Genomic DNA, 21,909 nt, shown 5'->3' with positions numbered 1-21,909 from the left:
AAGGGAGTAACAAAGCACCCTTTGAATTACAGCATTAAAGGAATTGTTCAGTGTAAAAATAAAAACTACAGTAGTTAAATGGATAGGCTGTGCAAAATAAAAAATGTTTCTAATATAGTTAGTTAGCCAAATATGTAATGTATAAAGACTGGAGTGACTGGATGTGTAACAGAACAGAATAGAACACTACTTCCTGCTTTGCAGCTCTCTTGGTTTCAACAGATAGTTAGAAATCTGAAAAGCAGGAAGTTGGATTCTAGTCTGTTATGTTACACATCCAGTCACTCCAGCCTTTATACATTACTTTTTTGCCTAACTAACTATATTAGAAACATTTTATATTTTGCACAGCCTATATATTTACCCAGTTTTTATTTTTATACTGAACTGTTCCTTTAAAGTAATGATAAGAAATTATATATATTCATAGCATAGCTTAAAAAGAAAGAAGGATTCTGCAGCGTTTGTATGTTCTCCCCATGCTTGCATGGATTTTTTCCTACACTCCAGAGAAGATTAACTGCCTCCTGATCAAATAAAGTACAAAAGAACAGATCAGCCGACGTTCTGCCACTGACAGCAATCGTACGATAGTTATGTCCGACCAAAGCTGGTGACAGTCTCCCTCCGAAAATCGTACGATCGGCAATACATGCAGAGATATTATCGGCAGCCGACAGAAATCTTTTAACCTGTCCGATCGACCAAACGACCGATCTCCGACGGACGAAAAATGTCGGGACTCTTCACACACGGTCCGAAAATCGTATGAATCCTCGATTCGTACGATCGGATCTTTGCGTCTATGGACAGCTTTAGACAGCCAATTGTACACTGGACGCAACTGTAAAAATGTCAACATTCCTTTGCTGCACGGCTCGATTTAATAAAACCAGCGGAACTAAGGCAAATTCCTTAAGCTGCTTAGGCACACTGCTTAAAAAGCGTTTAACTTTCTTTTAGACCTCAGTCTTTGTGCAGGAGTTAATTACCGAATTCTTACAACTGAGGTTAATGCAAACTTAAATAAGAAAGTATTTTAGCTTGGTTTCTACACAGGCACAAGGTGACAAAAAGTCCAATCGTTTAGTTACTTTAAATATCGTGGTCAGAGATCAAATAATCATAAGCATTAGGGTAAAGTGAAATTCATGCTTGATCTATTACTCTGCAAGTGACAAAAATTCTGTGCTCATTTGCAGGCTCAGCCAGGCAGGACAATTCTATCTGAGTAACCTGCAAGTTACCATATAGATCTGCATAACAAGTCTCTCAGTTGAGGCATGCAGTACGGCAGCTCAAATTCATATAGAACTATGGCATCCTACCAAATAGCTTTTCATTTGGGGTTCAAAAAGGCATGTTAAGTTTATTGTGAGCAAGGCAAAAATCCCTCCTTACTGATTAAAATGGCAGTCTGACCAGTTCATATGCAGATAGGAATGTGCTGAACAGAATAAGCGAAGCACCCCTGCTGATTATTTAGCAGCAAATAAACACAAAGGAGAATTGTAGGTATTAAAAAGGGCACAACTCTTCAGTGATTCCAACAGCAACCCATCAACCAGTGGAAAAAAATGCACAATGTATGTAATAAAACTTAGCAAGAGAGACATTACATTTGTGCATTAAGACAATATGTAACCTTAAATCAGGTATTAAAAAAAATGCATTATGCAGCGTTATAATGGACAATTGAAAACATTACAAAATGTTTCCTTATTTATGCTATTTTTCCCCATTTATGACTTTTATTACATTTCACCATATAGGTTAGTGGAAAGTGTGACATAGTCAGTTCCTTGTAAGGGTGAGCTGCGTTTATCACAAAGTATTTATAATAGGCCACATGTCCAGATGAAAATTTGGAGGTTGGGCCAAAAATTTGAGAGGCTAAAATGAAGTTAAATTGCTATAATTAGCAGTGCAATAAACATTTGCTAATTGTTAGATGACAGAGATATAGTAGCAGGTATTACCTGTTTTCTTCCTATTGCATTTTTTTCCTTTTGTTGTGGGGGGGGGTTATATTTGTACTGTATGTGTAGAAATAATTAGCAGTATGGTTTCCAGAACAATTTAAACAGACATCAGCAATTAGCACTGAGCAAATTGAGTTTACTGTGACCCCTGGCCTTTAGAAAACAGAAGTAGGATAATACTTGGACTGTTTGATAGGCTCAGAATTGCAAGATAATGTTCTTACACATCAGCTTACCATATCATTTCCACCTGAAAGAGAAACATTGAAGATTCTAAAGATAAAGGGCCTGCAGCTGATTTTGAGAAGAGCATGTCTTTATACACACATCCATGTTGTTGTAACAGCCCAATCAGAGTACAGATTAGCTTGGCAGGAACTGAACTCGATAGTTCTTTCTTTCTCGTTCATTATGCTCTTGTCCTCACTGAATGCACAAAGCATCAGACCTACTCCCATAATTGGCATTTTCTGAGCATCACAAAATACTGGCAGCTGATATCTTGTAGAGCAGTGGCTGTGATTTTTTTTTCAGTTCAAGCTCCACTTGGATCATAGCAGAATTACAAATGTAAGGAAATACTGTTTTGGTGTATACGGAACAGTGAGAAGAAATTAAGACTAGGCATTCTCACTTGAACGGGCTTTCAGGCTAAGCCCCTTTGCCCATGGCTGTAATTCTGTCTAGTGCCACCTAAAGTCTTGGACCTCTTACCAGCCACCATAGTGATTATCATACCTGCAGTACATAGGAAACCACCTTTCCCTCAGCTCCACTGTTGGATTCAGCTGTGATGGTGGGTGGGCATAAAAAAATTTTTTTGGAAGCTTTATATAAGCACCCAAGGGTAACCCAAGGCTTGGTCCAATGTGTGCCTAGATATAACCACTACAATAGAGGAGTTAGCTAGTAGATAATCCCACGATCAACAGAGAGAACATGTCAACAGCACCGAAAAGTTGCACACGTTGGAGTGGGCTGCAAGTGAAATAAGTGTCCAACAATGGTTTGAGTTACAAAATATTGGCAGCTGTCCCAATAAGCAAAGATAGATAAAATGCACCTGAAAGGCAGAACGATATTAGAAGGAGTAAGGGGAAAAAAGATATAGAACAGTGTATGCTCTTATGTAAATTTTAGGAATATAACAAAAATTACCATACAGAGTCAAGTCTTTGTACATAACGGCACACGTTTAAAGTAAAAATACTAATACACGGAAAGAAACGCTAAGATTGTGTCTAATGTATAGGAATAATATACTAGCTACAGTAAATAGAAATAACTAAGCAGCTCCTTGACCATAGCAGGATGAACAAGTCAGATTTAACCTATGCTAGATCAAAGGATGACCAGATTAATAACTGGTTGACATCAAAGGGTTGCTAGTTTGCCAAGAGCGATAAATATTTTTTAAAAAACTTGATTGCAAAGCCACTTAAAACAAGTTAATCTGGAATTTCAAGGAGTAACGCGTCTCATTTTTTTCTAATCATGCTATTGATGGCATCTTAACGAACAACAATGAATTATTGTTGGCATGGCACAAGCTAAACAACTGCAATGACAATGACATTGTAAAAATACAGGGCATGCAAAGAAGCTAGAAATGTCTGTATAAATATGCCACATTGCATTTCTGCATATCTAAATAAATATCTCTTTAGATAACTCTCCTGCTCAGTTGCCTCTGAAGACGTGTTCAGTATAACAAGAAAGAAAAATGGCATAAAACTCAGTGCTACTTGTTAACCAGCTGCTCTGTGCTAGTCAACTGCCCTCTTCACTTTCACAGCCTTTAATGAAGTGGGTCACCGTGCTGCACTCAACAAGGGCTCTTACTGACGAGCTGAATAAAGAGCTAAATAACTCAAAAACTACAAATAATAAAAAATGAAAACCAACTGCAAATAGTTGAGAATAGCTCCCTATTTCTCTACGTCATACTAAAAGTTAATTCAAAGGTGAACAATCCCTTTAACACCCCACATGCTAAGGATTGCACCAAAATACCCCAAATCATTCCTATTTTTATTTGAGAATCATATACACCAGTCCTTACGATTTTGTTCATATTTTTTCCTGAAAGTACACATACCATAGGCCTAAAGGAACCCTCTCCATTATTACCTGATGTTTGAGTCTGAGCCTAGGGGCTTCTCAATGGAATAGACTGTCTTTAGAACTTCAAGAACACCCAATCCTCCCACCCATGTTCAACTATGCACCTGATCCATACCCCTGCACCACTTCCTGATACACTTCTTCTGTTTTGGGGTCTGGGATTGCCCTGCAATAACAGGTGTATGAAACTAAACTTTGTATTTATTTTTGAATAATAAATGCAATAGACAAAATCATATGTTATCAAATTAAAAAGAAAACTACACAGTAGTGCATTTACTAGTACTGTATTGTCTTGCCAGTTTAAGGAAGTCTTACTTTAAATTATCAGACAAGCACTGTATATTTTATGGGACACAAACACACACTGGTTAAGACATGTGGTATTTTTGTACAGTATTCGAAGCTGCAAATATTTTAGTTGACATACTGTAAAAACAAAGTAGATTATGCAGAATAAATCCCCACCCTCTTTCTGTTTCCAGCTTATACAGAAAACTGTATAATATATCTTGCATGACATATACCGGACAATGTAGGCAGCAGTTACAAACAGTGAATTGTCAGTAAAGTAAAACATAGAAACAGTAAAAAGAGTATCTGCTTCATTCTTCATAACTTGATGAAATAAGCAGTACTGGTACAATTGCACACAACAGACCAGTTGCCTTGTCATTTAATGGCTGAGCACACACATAATGCTCTAATCAATGCACCCAGATGATACCAAGAGCCAGGTGGTTTGCAATCTCATGTTCTAACCACATTTAGCAGCAGTGATTTTCTCCACAACCTAAATTTAATGCATAGGAAATCTAAGGAAAATCCACAAAGACAACATGGGCAATTATATGGAAATCAATTCAATGCAGCAGTGCTACTCGTTTGAAATTCACAGCTTATTCTCTTGAAGCCTCTACATTCTATTAATACGTAATGTACAAGCCTGTTAATTAAACTGACAACAAGGTTGAAGTGTACCACAATGTAATTTCAAGTGTGTAAGTGAAGCATTGTAAGTGGCTGTGGATTTCTGGTTGCTAGATATTAGTGAAGCAAAGAGCACTCAAGGGAACCACAGTCTCTCCCTTCGCATCAGCTGCACGAAATGTGTGAGAAGGCACTTTCCTGAGGCTCTGGATATTTCTAAAGGTTTCATTAGCTTAAGAGAATGAGTGAGATTCCGAAGTTGTAATACAAAAGTGACATGGGGAATCATGAAGAAAATAAAAATGTTAAAAAGAGTCAACAGTGCAAGGTATGGGGGGGGGGGTTCATTGCAAGTTGGGGTGAGTAGAGGACCCTTAAATGACTTGCCCTATCTGCCCTCGGCCATATTCATTGGGGTAACCACAGGTCTCTGAAGCAATTCTTTAAAAAAGGAAGCCAGTGCCTCCAATATGAAAACCCACAAAGGCTATGGGGTTAATGCCTCACTTTAGTAAATCCCTCTACTTAACTTTTTTAAATTAAGGATTACTCTTACTCAGGCTCCATAACATCCACCTCTCCCCACCAGCAAGTAGACTCCCTGATTCAACCTGACGGAAATTAACTCAAAGTGCAATGGTGCATAGGACATTTTGTCACCTGTGATAAATCTTAGCTAATGCAGGCAACAAAAGGTCCCTTGTTTCCTTCCCAGTTGGTAAAAGTGCAAATCACTGCTACGTTCTAAAGAAGCCCTAAGTTTCCTCTAAAAGAAACTTCAAGCAACCTCGGACCGCATATGTTTCCTCACTGATGATTTGCAGTTTAGCCGGTGAGAAGGAAACATGGGACTTTTTGTAGCAACGAATTATTGCTGGCGACAAAACTCACATCTGCATTACATGCAAATATAAATATATAATACACAAAAAAAAAATTATCTCCTTATAATATATGGTTCTGTACAATGAGTGATAAATTAAGATATTATTTTAAAGGATTCCAAAAGCAGACTTTCAAACGGCAGAAGAAATATAAACAAGGAAAGGGCATCTATCAGCAGGTGTCATTATAACGAATAATAAATTCCATTTGACTGCTTCTCAAATACAGTTATTTCCTGTTAAACATTGCATATTATTCCTGTAAATAATGAAAAAAATATTTATTCTGCATTTTGGATCAACTTTTCAGCAGCTACAGGAACTAAGACACCTTGTTTCCGCACACCCACCAAAGCAGATGGTTCCACATTTATGCAACTCCTGCCACTGAAAAAAAGGCCTTTGTGTTTCTGTGAATTAAATTCAACATTGTTATCTGAAAACATCGCACTCGTACTCCCCTACTGTTAACATGCAACTTATGTAAAACCACTAATTGTAGGCTTATATCATATTTAGAATTTGTCACTTCGCCCAAAAAGGAGTTGCACATCATAACACCAATACTTATTTTGGATTGTTTCCATTACAAAAAACAGTTTCAGAAGACTACCCTGAGTTACCCCACTCATGTTTAGCATTTACAAATAAAATAAAGGCCTGAAACTGATAATACCCACATCAGTAAGACTGGTAACAGGGAGAAATGCCTATTCTCCTATGTGAATTCTTTAACATTCACAACTATTTGTATAAAGAATACCTGCCACTACAGCATGTACTTGAAGTGCTTGAAATGTCTGTGTTATGTGCTACATCTGTAGCTGAGACGTAGTCTTTTGTGCTGACAATTTCTGATGCCCTGATATACTTACTATACAAGGCCAGCAGCCACACTTTTTTTTTAAAGATAGGATAATAATGCAAAGTGAATTTACTTCACGGGGCAAAGGGTGTTTGCTTTTATTTTAGCTATGGTTTCGACCTTAAATCCTTTTTGGGAGAACATTCTCAGAAATACTTCAGAAGTATTGTTGACTTTTATGCTTATGTCACATAGGGAGATTTTCTCACCCTAAGAAATTTGTATTTTTGGGGCAGGGAACAAACACACAGAATCACCCTCCTTTCATTTACTTCAACGCAAATCTCCTCCATGTGCTGGCGCAATTTCTTGTCTGGCGAAATTACTTTTACACTGTTGCAAAACGTTTTGCATGAAGGACAATTGTTAAAGTCCCAAAAAACCCCAAAAATACATTTATACACAGAGAATTTCTCAGAGCACTTTTGCAATTTACATTCATTTCCTTTTTTAGCGGTTTCTGAGATATTTGCAGTCTCTTGGCTCAGGGGTGTCCAAAAGGTAGATCAGGATCTACCAGTAGTTACTTTAGTGATCAGTAGACTAAGTCAAACAGCTTGACTACATTTCCCTTCTGTTTTATTCTTTTCATTCAGATATTTATTCTGTTATGGCTACATAAGAAATAGTTGTTTTTCAAATATAGTAATATAAATTATCTTATAAATCAATATATTTAAATAATATTTTCCATGGAACAGAATGCTAACAGTGTTATTATAGATGTAGATCATAATGGGACACTAAATGTGGACCCAACATTACTAAAGTATGGGCACCCCTGCTTGGCTTGTCTGCTAATTAGAAATGCTAGAGTAAACGGAATCCAGAAAATGCACAGACAGTTCAGTTTCTGACACTCTGGGCCCTTAAAGAGAGCTGTTAACCTGAAGCCTGCTTTTATCCTAAAAAATTCTAAACATAGAAAATTATCCTGAATGCTGGAACATGAGATTTTCCGAAGAAGGGGGTTTTCCTTAAATTGAACTCTATACCTTACAAGATAAAATATTTAAACATTAAATAAACCAAATAAGATTGTTTTGCCCCCAATAAAGATTGGCTTCAGTACAAGGTACTGTTTTATTTTTACAGAGAAAAAGAAAATCATTTCTAAAACTCAATGATTAGTCCCTCCAAAGATGCCCCTATAGCTCCCCCATCTTTTCTGCTGATTCACTGCACGTGCTCTGTGCTGACGTCACTTACTGAGCTTAGGGAACAACTCAAAATATACAGTACACATTGAATAGAAATGTCACAATATGAGGCTGATTATTGATTAATACAGATAATTACTACATGGCAGCACAGAAACTGTGCACTGAGCAATTAGCATCAGAATTTAATAATCAACCCTGTAGCATCTGCTTATATTACAGGTCAACAGACCCCTACGCTTAGCTTCTCAACAGCTAATCAGAACCCACTGAGCATGTGCATGTCACAGACACTTTCCAAGATGGTGAACCCCCCCCCTGTGATAAGTTTGAAGTCCTGGATTGTTGCTGCTATTGAGATGCAGAAACTTTAGGCTGGTGCAATAAGTGCAGCATATAAAATATGCTATTCATAGCCATATTCATTTTTAGGGGTTAGTTCTCCTTTAATTCAGAGCTTTCTGGATAATGGGTTTTCAGATAGACTAACAAAAATGAACATTACTCCAACCTGAAAAGATATCTAACACAGAATTATTACTTCTAACCAATTAATTCAAATAATCTGTGCAGATAATGTGGCATGTCAGATAAAAAGATTATCAGTTTAACATCTGCGAGGGAAAGGTTTTTTTAACTATATTCAACCTAAATGCTCAGTGGCATATGGATGATCGCATGGAGTGCCATCAATCCTCTAGCTGGAGGATGCTTGCTAAAGAGAAATCACAGACTGTATACCTCTCATTCATTTAGAAGCCCCTGAAATGAAGTGAGTAAAAGACTTTAGTTCCTCACATTTTTATGCAATCTGTTTGTTCACCCCACTGAATTAAAGCTGAAAGTCTGCAGTTCAACTGCATCTGAGTCGTTTCATTTAAAATTCTTTGTGGTGATGTACAGAACCAAAATTAGAAAAAAGTTGTCTCTGTTCAAACTGTAAATGTACAGGTATGGGACCTATTATCCAGAATGCTTGGGGCCTGGGGTTCCAAGCATTGGGACCTATAAACATTTGTATCAATTACATGGTACTTTTTTATTATTACAGAGAAAAAGGATATCATTTTTAAAAAATATGGATAATTTCATTACAATGGAGCCTATGGGAGATGGCCTTTCTGTAATTCTGGGCTTTCTGGATAACGGGTTTCCAGATAATGGATCCCACACACACACACATATGTTAATGTTTCCATGCTTTGCTAAAAATATTAGAAGTATAATTTAAAGCAATAAGTAGGTTTTAAATACATCAAGAGAACACAAGTAAAATGCACACACAGTATGATACATCTTAAGTTCTATGAAAGTATTTCAGCTTGTTTTACTTGCATATGTGGGTGTTACATATTAGAGCACATGAATATTATTGTTCCTTTAATAACCCATTACCACCCACAGACATCTATTTTCTCACCTTGCCAGAACTATGCTTAGAACAGTGGAAGTGAACAACAGTTCCCAAGTGCAGTTAATTGACCTGCTTTAAGCAAACAGGCAAGCAGAAATGTTCTTATGGGAAAGTATCATAACAGTTCACTAGGGCCACATTTTATAATGTCTGTTTTAATGCATTGTGTCACCCAGTAACATAAATTGTTGAACAAATATAATATCCTGCAAGGCGTAAGAAGGGGCAGTTCCCCCAGCTTAAACAATAGGACTTGAGCTGCAAATACTATTTCCTTATTGGTTTAGTCTAGAAAAGTCTATGGTTTGGTAATTTCTTCCATTAAACAAGGCATACAGTGAAAATGAAACTTTCATTTTTCATTTTCCTTGCTCTTGCTAGCAATGGTGGGTGGAGAAGTTTGTTTGCTGGATTATCAGATCTTCTAATTGTCTGTAGGCCAGACATAATAAAGGGTGGCAGAGAGGGGGAGTATAGTGTTCCTTAAATACTGGAAGCACATGGACCACAGGTTGATAACCAACTCATCCTCAACAAGACCATACTGTCCTTGCTGGAGGGCCCAGCCTCAAGGCCATTTAGATTGGGGTAACTCTGCAATGGGGCAAGGAAACAAAATGACTGAACACATATGCCATACAGAAGACTTGTCCTAAAATATATGTCATAACGATGATTTGTCTGCTCTTAGAAACTGGCCAAGACAACCTGCTTGGCAGGAAACATTGCATATTTAATACATATGTAACCACCATATGGTGCAAGTCCTGGTTTCATTGAACAATTTAGAAGCCAAGCAATGGGCAAAAACAAAACCAAGAGAAATTAATCAAGGAACCAGGTCTTAAAATAAACAAAACTCTTTCATGTCATATGAGCAAGTTAGGTGCTGGATATCTGTGTCCATTAAGGGAAAGTGTATCAGAGCAGAAATATTTGTCTGTGAAATAAATGCACTTGGGTTATGCACAAGAGTAATAGCCACCCGTGCTGGCCAGAACCAGAATAATGCTATAGTTGTTTCTTAACGTAGTGGGCAAACATTAAATTAAATGAGATGTAAAAGCAGGATATAGAGAAGACAAGCCAGAACAAAAACATGACAAAGAAACACCAGAGAGAGAGAACAAAGACACTCATACAAGGCCACATTTCGGCAGGTGCCAAGAATAGTATTTACCTTGCAAATAGCTTACTTTTCCTGAATTACACACAGTGGATCTAGCCGGAAGATCAGACAAAGCTATGCACACCTGAGAAGCAGCACAGAAAGATTTACTATAAAACAGGGTTTGCCACGTACTTGCTAGGTGCACAGCACATTAGCGAGAATGATAATAAACACTAACAATGTAGCATGCGGCAAAGCAACTGTGCAGCCATCTTGAAATTAAGCAATATTTGATTAGAACACTTATAGACAAGGAGCTGTTTACATAGGACAGTCACTGTGCAATGCTAACAAATAATATCAGTAATAGGTATCCCCCTATGTTTACTGGAAAATACAGTCTGCAAATGCCAAAGCAAATGTCTCAACTAATAGTCATGGCATGTGTCATTTTAGCATGGCCCTTGCACCCTCTGGCTGAAGTCTAACTACAGGAATAGCAATGCACTTGCAGGTATTTATGGAGATTTTCTCATTGTGGTTATACACTGTATGGATCACATCTGGCTTAAGGTGGCCATACACGGAGAGATCCGCTCATTTGGCAATGTCGCCAAACCAGCGGATCTCTCCCCGATATGACCACCTTGAGGTGGGCAATATGGGGCTGATCCGATCGTGGGCCCTAGGGCCCAACGATCGGATCCTAACTAATAGTAATGGGCGGCCACAATCCGACGAGATTTTTCATCCCATCCGATCGAGATCTGGCCGACTTTCGGTCAGATCTCGATTGGGGAAGCCCATCAGGGGGGGCCCATACACGGGCCAATAAGCTGCCGACACGGTCTGTCGGCAGCTTTTATCGCCCCGTGTATGGCCACCTTTAGCCCTTATTGCATCAGTGTCATTATTGTCAGTTACATTCTAATTAAATTAATCTAAAAATCCATATTGCTGTACCCATTTTAACAGCACCAATTCTTCAAGTGACAAATGATTACAAGTACCAAGGCAGGGCAGGGCTAGGCTGTTATGGTCTACTAGTCAGTGACAACATTAGAACACAATCAGCCTTTTTTATGCATTCATGTTCTTACAAAAAAAAAAAAAAATTAGTGAAAGCAAATATCCTTTGGAGGCCAACAAGAACCCTCCTTTGCTGTACAGCCCTTCAGCTAATTTTCAGATGTTCATGACATACTGTGAGGGACCAATCTGAATCACATTCGCTGATGCAACTCACGGACTCGTCATTTCATGATACAACTGACTGACATGTGCATGTATGGGATACAGCAAGAACATTTTTAAGAGCTGATTATCTAGACAGGTGGCTTGTATATTGCTGCTGTATATATGGTACTTTGGAATCAGCTTTTCTGGGGTCTTCAAATAATCTTTATATTAAAGTACTTTTGCAACACTGCTAACACGACACAAAGTATGCCTTCTGTAGGGAAAAACTTTCATGATGAGACCATTGGTGGTATACACAAGTGGTAGGGGCTCTATATGGAATACTAGTACAGGCATGGGATCCGTTATCTAGACATCTCCCATAGACTCCATTATAGTCAAATAATCTAAAGTTTAAAAAATGATGTCCTTTTTCTCTGTAATAATAAAACAAAAATACTTGTATTTGATCCAAACCAAGATATAATTAGTCCTTTTTGGAAGCAAAACCAGCATATTGGGTTTATTTCATGTTTACATGAATTTATAGTAGACTTTAAGTATGAAGATCCAATTTAAGGATAAACTCATTATCCAGAAAGCCCCAGGTCCCGAGCATTATGGATAATAGGTCCAATCAGTTTTACATTCTTTGTATACAATATAACTGATATTTAAAGACAAACGTATCTAGACTTCCATGGATTATTTAAATGGGTACAGCTAAACAAATCTGCATCCAGTGAGAGTTGGGTGAGTGACACACAAATGTACAAACTCTTAACTTTATATAGAAATGAATATTATTAAAATATCTCAAATTATAAGGCAACAGCATGAAACAATATAGAATCTATTTTCAGTGCACATAATCCCTACACAAAAGCAATCCCACACGATCCTTGGCACAGAACGTACCTCCCATTGTTCAAATAAGTATTTTAAAGCAGCAAGCATATGTTTAAAAAGCAAACAAAAATGTTTTGAACTTCAAATGCTCTGTTTTTGTGTTGGGATTTACCCTGAGAAATGAACCATCTGCACACATTCTCTTTTTGACTTTATGTTATACAGAAAACAAAGTACAAGAACAGAGAAGGAATGCTGCTGGGTGAATCGTACATTTCACTTTCAGGGTCATTTTTCAGATGGAATAGACCTGTGAGCGCCAACAAAATTCTTGAAATTTGAATCCTGTGTTGGTGAAATAAAAAGATATTGATCAGCCTACAGCATTCAAACTCACTTCTAATGGCTCACCTATAAGAAGTGCATGCAGAAAGCAAATGTACTAATATGAACAAAGCAAAAAAAATAATAAAACATTTCTTTTATTTCCCTTTTCCACAACAAACAGCACAATAAGCAGAAGAAACCAAGAGTGTGCTTGATGGAACATATAGATGCACCATACTGTAAGAACTAACAAGTTAACCAATCAACAGTTAAGGACAAAACACAAGCAGCAAGTTTGGGCATTTTGATGTCTGGGCAATTAATAACTCTACAGAATGGCAGCAACATTAATTGAAAGGCAAATTCCTGAAATAGCAGGTACCCCAACATGGAGGGGCAAATTCATCAAGGGTCCAATTTTGAGGGGTTAAATCCCTCGAAATTCGACTGGGGAATAGAATCGAATAGAATTGAATAGGCAATTCGGGCGAATTTACGCGCTGGCGAATAGTCGAATTGGCAAATATTCGCCAGGCGAATAGGCGCTCGATCGAATATTCGCTCGAAGGATTTTTTTATTCGATCGAATGCCTTTTTATTCGATCAAAAACTTGGAAAACAAGCCTATGGGACTTTCCCATAGGCTTTTAAAGCAATTCGGTAGGTTTTGGGTGGCGAAGTAGGCAGTCGAAGTATTTTTAAAAGAGACAGTACTTCGACTATCGAATGGGCGAATAGTCGCAGCGGTTTTGCGCTCGATCCAGTACTTTGACTATCGAATGGCGAATAGTCGCAGCGTTTTTGCGCTCGATCTATTTGAATCATTCTACTCAGGCGAATTTACGCCAATTCCATAGTCGAGGAGCACAAAAATTTGAAGTTTTTTTACTTCGAATCCTTCACTCGAAGTTAGTGAATCGGCCCCGGAGTGTTAATGGCATGCGAATGACAGTTGTCTGCCCCCAGATTCCAAATCTATGGCGTTTAAATCAGTTGGGAGTAATTCTGAGCATTGGTCACCCATAGTGATAGACAAAAAGTTCGAACTCTACCCAGCGAGCAGTCACTACTTATATGCCCGCGCTTGAATATGTTATTTCACTGAAGGGGGCAGGAATATGGTGGTACAAGTACATAAATAGTGGCTACCAGAAGTGGAAATGGGGCATAATGATGTCATGGGGGGGGCTACACCTGCCACACCAAGAACTGGCCCAAACACACAACCCATGGGTTTGACTCCAGCCCACACATCACTAGTCTTTTTACTCAGGTATGGTAAAGCATTCTAAAGAATAAATATAGTATTCTAGTTTGCACTATTATAGCTAATCTATTGGCAATAAAATACCTCTATGGCTTTCCTTCTCCTTTAAACAAATCTTGGGTTCAGTGAGGTACAGCCAGTGGAAAATTAAATGATATATTATGGAAATATTATGCATTTCCGTGTGGCATCTGTGCTTGGTGCTACACCCCATTAAACTGCAGGCTGCTCTATAAATATGCAAAAGGTGTTTAGTGTAATGATTTACCAGCACAAGTAAACATTTTCTAATCTGTGCTGCAAGCCTTAGGGTTTTTTTCTTTGCCTGTTCATGGTAGAAAACTGTGATCCAAGCAAAAGTTAGAAAAAAAATATACAAATTATTTTTGAAGATTCTTTTTTTCTCTGAACATTCAATGCAAATCAGTAGTGGCATTTATGTGACACTTACAAGAAAGTCAGTCACAAAAGTGGTTACTGTTGGGGTAGCACTTTTTTGCTCTGCATATGCTTGCGCTAGACTGGTGAGGCCCAATAAGGGACAAAATCGACCTGCATTTGGGATCAGTAGCTAAGCTTTGAACCCCAATGGAGCTATCTCAGGTATTAAATTTTTAGCATTTTTTCAGCTGTTTGGTCCCTATTGATAACGTTGCCCCCAATCAAATCATGTTATCTGTAATGTTTAGGGCTGTGGCCCAGATGCCCCAGAGAATATAAAATTGTGTAGAAAAAACAGTCCACTGCATCTTAATAATTGCTCCCCTGAGTATTGACAGCATATAAATTAGAAACCTCTTAGTGCCGGCGTTAACAGAAATTTTTTTTGCAATCCCTGGTTGTCTTATTCAATGGTGGTACTGAGCCCCACACCAACATCTATCTAGGGCAGTGGTCCCCAACCAGTAGCTCGTGAGCAACATGTTGCTCTCCAACTCCTTGAATGTTGCTCTCGGTGTCCTCAAAGCAGGTGATTATTTTCAAATTCCAGGCTTGGAGGCAAGTTTTGGTTGTAGAAAAACTAGTTGTACTGCCAAACAGAGCCTCAATGTTGGTTGACAATCCATATAGGGGCTACTATAAGGCCAATCATAGCCCCTATTTGGCACCCAAAGAACATTTTTCATGCTAGTGTTGCTCCCCAACTCCTTTTACTTCTGAATGTTGCTCACGGGTTCTAAAGGTTGGGAATCCCTGATCTAGGGCATCACTGCCCAAATTAGGAAAAAAATTTTCACACACATATTAATACTGATTATGTTTGACAGTCCATACAGGATACTTTATGAGGCAGATTTTTCAAAGTGTGAATTAACTGATCCACAATGTCTCAACGTTGATTTAGCTATTAGTTTTAGGATATTGCTGTAAGTAGGAATTTTGTCTATACATCTGTGCCGGAATTTTCAAACCATGCTCATAGGTAGCAATGGTGTTCCATTATTGATACCACATACAGGGGAAGATTTATCGAAATGCCTATGGGAGTTTTAGAAGCATATTTATAGAGTACTGTCACCCATTAATAAATACAATTGAAAGTGAATAGAAAGTGGGTGAATTTATCTGTTGTGAGCTCTAATCTCACTCATTTGATAAATCTGCCACATAAAATGGCAGTGAGCAAAATGCCCAAAACAGCTTTGTATGCAGTGGGCCTTAAATTGATGATGAAACCAATTAGATTGTATTCTCTTTGGTGCAGGGATACCCTTATTGTTATTCCTGTGTTTCTTAAAGGTGTTGTTCACCGTTAATGAAACTTTTAGTATGATATAGGGAGTTATATTCTGAGACAATTTGCAATTGTTAATCATTATTTATCATACGTGGTCTTTGTGTTATTTAGCTTTTTATTTCGCAAACCTTCAGTTTGCAATTTCAGCAATCTGGTTGCTGGGGTCCAAATTACCCTAGCAAACATGCACTGATTTGAGTAAGAGACTGGGATATGAATAGGAGAGGACTTGAACAGAAAGATGAATAATCAAAAGTAGCAATAACAATGAATGTATAGCATTAGAGAGCACTCTTTTTATAAATGGGGTCAGTGATCTAAAACTGGAGTCAGAAGAAGCAAAAAATTAAAAAAAAAAAATAAATTATAATATAGACCAATTAAAAAGCTGGCCATTCTATGACATCCTAAAAGTTAATATAATGGTTTAAAATGCGGCACAATCTTTCTTACTGTGGACATTTTTGTTACTCTGCATATCATATCTATTTTCATTTACTGCTTTACAGTTTGCCCCACTATACTGGATTGTAAAAATGTACTGTGCTGTATACACTGTAGTGCTGTAAAAAAAAGATATATTACTACTATTATTATTGGTAAGTATAGGTATATAATAATAATAATAATATAATTAATCCTTATTTGAAACAAAACCAGCCTAATGGGTTTATTTAAAGGGGTTGTTCACCTTCAAATAACTAGTTGTTTTCCGATAGATCACCAGAAATAACAACTTTTTCCATATACTTTCTATTTTCTATGTTTCACCGTATTTCGAATATTGAAGTGTCTCTTTTTCAACCTTCTAAAGCAGCTCTGGGGGGTCGCCGACCCTGTAAACTGTTCTAAATTGATACATTTAGATGATGCATTTCTTATCTTTGTCCCTGCTGAGCAGAATCTCTGGGTTTCATTACAGGCGGCGGTTGGAATTGATACAATAGTTGCTAATACTGTATTCCAGAGAAATGTATCAATGAAATGTTGCAAAATTGTAACAGTTTAGAGTCCGTCCCTGAATTACTGAGCTGCCAGACACCACAGAGCACAGACAGACACATTCCACTTTAAACTTACATTTTGGGAAAACAGTAAACAATAAATAATGGAAGGTAATTGAAAAAAGTCTTTATTTCTGGGGGACAACCTGAAAACAGCTGAACTGGAAAAGTGTTTGGAAAGTGAAAGGTGTTTACATGCCTTTTTCGTAGAATTGTAGTATGAAGATCCAAATTACAGAAAGATCTGTTATCCGGAAAACCCAAGGTCCCAAGCATTCTTGATAACAGGTCCCATACCCGTATTTATAAAGTGCCACTATATTCTGCAGTGATGTACAATATAAGGGTGTAGCCGTCAACAATACAAATGCTGATCAATAAAGTAGGTAAAGAGACCCCTGCTCATTAGATCTAAATCTAAATACATACATAGGAAACCGTTGATTTCATTTAGCATGATTAGTATAATTAAGAATCATCAAATAGAAAATAATAAGCAGTTAAAAATAACTGTGCCACCTAGCAAGAGATAATACAATGAGTGATCTACCTGGATCAGCAATGAAAGTAGGTGTGGGTGAAGAAGTACCATTACCTAGAAAGATAACAGGGGTCATTTACAAGCACAGCTGCAAGTAGGGTTGTGCAAGTATGGATGCAAAATCCCAACTCTAAAAATGTTAGTTGTAAATTGCACCCCATTTTCTAATACACAAAAAAAATGTATTAAGTATGACACATAGGGTGCTTACGTGGCAGGCCTTGTATACACACAATCACCCTGGGATTATAGGGAAAACGCTGCAATGTGTGAGTTAAAAAAACATGGCAATGAGCATCTGATATTGCCCTTTGCCTGCTGCACTTTCAGTTATAAATGACCTTGCACTTATATAGCCTATATACAGAGTGCATCAACTAGGTAGAAAAATTATATAAGCTGCTTTTGCTTTTCTTCCTATAATAGAAAAAGGGCAACAGGGCACCCCCAAAATCCAATAAAGCAATGAAGAGTTGTTATACGGTTTGAAAAAACCTTAAAGCAATACCGACAAGTTCCTATAAAAATCATAGGAACGTGTCAGTATCAAGTGAATGCCGCACCTAGAATAGTTCACCTCAAAGCCCCCCCCAGCCCCCCGCAAACCTGCGCTTATTCAACCCTCCGACACTGATAAATGATCTTCTGTACGGTTTCAGTGACGCTGGGCTGGGGAACGTGTCAGTATCGCTTTAAAAATTATTTACAGACCAAAATGTCTAATGTGCTATAAATGTTTGTGTTCTGAGGACAATAGCTATAAATGGGATGAGAATGTGTCCACCTTAAAAAAAAAATCCGCTAAAGTTGACATCTACTGTTGTTTGACATGGATTACTGTGTGGGTGTGCAGATATCAGAGTGGCACGAATACTGCAGTTCCCTTGGGGAGCTAAAACTCCCACTGCTCATATAATAAAGTAAATAACTCTGAAACCTGCTAGAAAGAGGAAGAAGGTAAAGGGCAAACAGCATTTCTGGCAACACACTACGCTAATTGAAGCACAGGGATCTAAACAATAAATACAAAAAAAGTTCCGAAAAATAAATACAACACGGTGGAACATAAGGAATATATTTTATTTAAATAGCACTACTTTTGTGTGCATCTTGCCGAGTCCTCTCAGCACTAATCTGATCTGACCATGACACCAAAGGAACATCCGTTTACACCACATTATTTGGCCTTTGATTGCCACCCTTGTGTCTGTGCAGCAGAAAACCATATGCATGGCTGATTAAGACAAGTAGGTGATTCTTTATGTAGGAGTCCTGCGGGGAACGAATTTTTGAGACCCGCACCCTACCCAGACCCACAACCCACTACCTGCATTTTTACCCACTTGGATCCGCTTCCTGACCCACGACCTGCATCTATACCCCACCTAAAGATCCTACCTAGTACCCAACCCACTGCAGGACTCTTAAATGGAAGTAATATAGAAACATTTTCACAAACATATAGTTAAAAAAAAAAAAAAAGACAAATGGTGGACAAAGCAGATAAAGCTTTGTGTTTTGCTAGAAATGAAGCCCAAGCTACTGCCTGGAGAAAATAAAATGGTGTGCAAGGAAAATACACAATCAGTGATAAATCATATTTTCAAAGTAGAACAAATGTTAAAAATAGTTTATGTGTTAAAAGGTTCTGCAAAAAGGACATGCTACAAAAATATTTTATCCCTGACATTTTGCCCATAAACATCAACTCTCAATTTGCTATTGTGGCCAGGATTTATACAAAATTTTCTAAAGCCATGAGAAGTCTGGAGATAACAGAAGTTGTGACTTTGAAGTCTGTATGACAAATGTATAAAATAAATTGAAGCCTGGTGGAGTGCCCGGCAGGAGGTACAAGTGGAATACTTGACCTCCATTTGTTGATTTTGCTTATCTAGGAGACAGCAAATCCCAGGGAGTCACACAAACTGTCATCAAGTAACTTGCATTTGCACCAAATTAACGTCAAAGCTCTGTGTAGAATGCATGATCAAATATTAATTAAAAAACAGTAACAAACAGGATCGATATAGCATAACAAGGTGCCCTGACGAACAAGCTCGTTTAAAGCTAAAGATTAAGCATGAAGCTAGCAACTATTACCAACAACAGTTGTTACCCTCCAGGGTGTCTGAAGAATTCAAGAAACCAAATTGCTTTATGAAGACAATAGCATTTACAAATGCAAATACAAATAGCTTAATGTGATCGGACATCGAAACAATATTATACCAAGGCAATACACGGACAAAACCTTTTATGGAGTAAAACAACAGCACCATTGGGAAAACATAGCTAGTTAGTAGTAGCATGAAAATATGTGTTACAGTTCCAGCCCAGAACTCAGGTTAACTGTGCCATTATAATGAAGTAATTGATGGAATTGAAAATAGACGTTTGTTTTCTGTATAAATTATGCAAGAACTCAGGATAGAGTATTAAAGAAATTGTGACAACATTCCGAGCTCAAAACCTCCCCAGTGTAGGTTGAAGAACTCTTGACCCCTTTGCCAGTAAACATGCTTAAAGGGTTCTTACAGACTAGCATTTTTAGCTGCGCTCCCCTGAATGGAAAGCTGAACAATGGGTTTTAAAATGACAACTTTGGTCAGGCCATCTTAAAGGCTCTTACAGACGAGCGTTTTTAGCTGCGATTCCCTGCGTTCCAGTTTCATGCGTTCAGCCGCAGGGGATCACAGGAGTAGACGCACTGAATTCTTTTCAATGGGGCTGTACTCACACGCATGTAAACACCGAACGCAGTAAAAACATGCTGCATCCCAACCTGCGTTCAGCGCTTACATGAGTCTGTGTGAGTACAGCCCCATTGAAAAGAATTCAGTGCGTCTACTCCTGCGATCTTCTGCGGCTGAACGCATGAAACCGGAACGCAGGGGAGCGCAGCTAAAAACGCTCGTCTGTAAGAGCCTTTAAGATGGCCTGACATGGACCAAAGTTGTCATTTTAAAACCATTGTTCAGCTTTCCATGCTGCTGAACTAGTGTGTGATTTGGTTCTCTCACTTGCACTTTTAGGGGCAAATTTACTAAACGGCAAAGTGGCTAACGCAATGAAAATTCGCCAGCATGACGTCATTTTGGCACTTCGCTGATTTACTAACGGTCCCTGGCGAAAATTCGCTAGCAAAGTAGACATACTCTAACGGTACTTCGCACCTTTATGCCAGGCGAAGTTGCGCTCTGGCGAAGGGACATAACTACGCTAATTCATTAAGTTGCGGATTTTACTGAACGTTACCTCTTGCGCCAGACTTGCCTTCGCCACCTCAGACCAGGCGAAGTGTAATAGAGTAGATAGGAGTTTCTCTAAAAGTAGTTGAAATTTTTTCTAAGTCCCAAAAAACGCTGGCATCTTTTACTTTTTTCAGGGTGATAGGCTGAAAAAGATTGTAATTTATTTTTGGGGTACCCTCCTTCCCCCCTACATTTCATATAACATATGGCACAAACTACAGTGGGCTCATGTGTAGGGCATTTTAAAACCTCTATTTTATTTTATGAAGCTTTCCCAGTCTAGTGTAGTGTAATGTATTTGCTGCTACATATGCGTCCATTGTACTTTAACTTGGCGCCGTATGCAAATTAGGCATCGCTAGCGTATCTTCGCTATGCTTGATGAATTAACGCTAGCGCAACTTCGCTACTTTTCAGCTCACTGGATTTTAGTGAATTTGCGCTGCCCTGGCGAATCTACTACTGGCGAAGTGTTGCGAAATAAGCGAAGCCGTCATTGGCGCAACTTCGGAACTAAGTAAATTTGCCCCTTAGAAGGAAATGGATGTCCAAAACATCACCAGACAGGCAGCTTTGGGCACAGAGGACCTCATTTGTTCAAAACATGGTTATAAAAACATATGGAAATATAGTTGTTCATGTAAATTTGCTGTTACATCTTTCTGAGAAAGTAACTTGAAAAAAAACCTCTTATGTAGGCAATCATGGATAATATACTGTATGATTTAAATGTGATCTAAAAAAAGTTTTTCTGTGACTGGAGTTTTTCATAGTTCTTCTCTGGCCCCTCTCCGTTACAAATGATTGTTGGGTGGGTGCTTGCAGCCCTTGCCGTAAAACAGGATAGGAGGTAGGTAGTCAATCACAGCTTGTCTTCACATGTAATTTACAGTTCCTTGTCAGGTTATTCTACAGTGCAAAGTGCTGGGAGTTGCAAAAGTGGGTGGGCAGCGAGCAGGAAGAGAAAGAGATGAGCACTGCTATCAGGGTTTTGGGTGAAATGTTCTATAAAGTAGCATAAAAGTTAACATTTAAGTAGGGATGCACCGAATCCACTTTTTTTAATTCGGCCAAACCCCTAATCCTTCGTGAAAGATTCGGCCAAATACCGAACTGAATCCGAACCCTAATTTGCATATGCAAATCAGTGAGGGGGAGGGAAAAATAGAGCCGCGCACAAAGCCGAATCCTGCTAAAAATAGCCGAATCCTAGGCGAATACCGAACAGAATCCTGGATTCGGTGCATCCCTACATTTAAGGAACAGTCCTTCTATTTACT

General features: G+C 38.3%; 1 protein-coding gene across 3 annotated transcripts in view; it reads right to left on the bottom strand.

Annotated features, from left to right (window-relative positions):
• The window catches only part of dapk1.S (death associated protein kinase 1 S homeolog), a 94,462-nt gene that overhangs the window by 52,037 nt on the left and 20,516 nt on the right, over positions 1 to 21,909 (bottom strand).

Source organism: Xenopus laevis, chromosome 1S (genome assembly GCF_017654675.1).
Source record: "Xenopus laevis strain J_2021 chromosome 1S, Xenopus_laevis_v10.1, whole genome shotgun sequence".
NCBI classification, from domain to species: domain Eukaryota; kingdom Metazoa; phylum Chordata; class Amphibia; order Anura; family Pipidae; genus Xenopus; species Xenopus laevis.
Note: the sequence above shows the minus strand (reverse complement) of the source record. Positions and strands in the feature narration are given on the sequence as shown.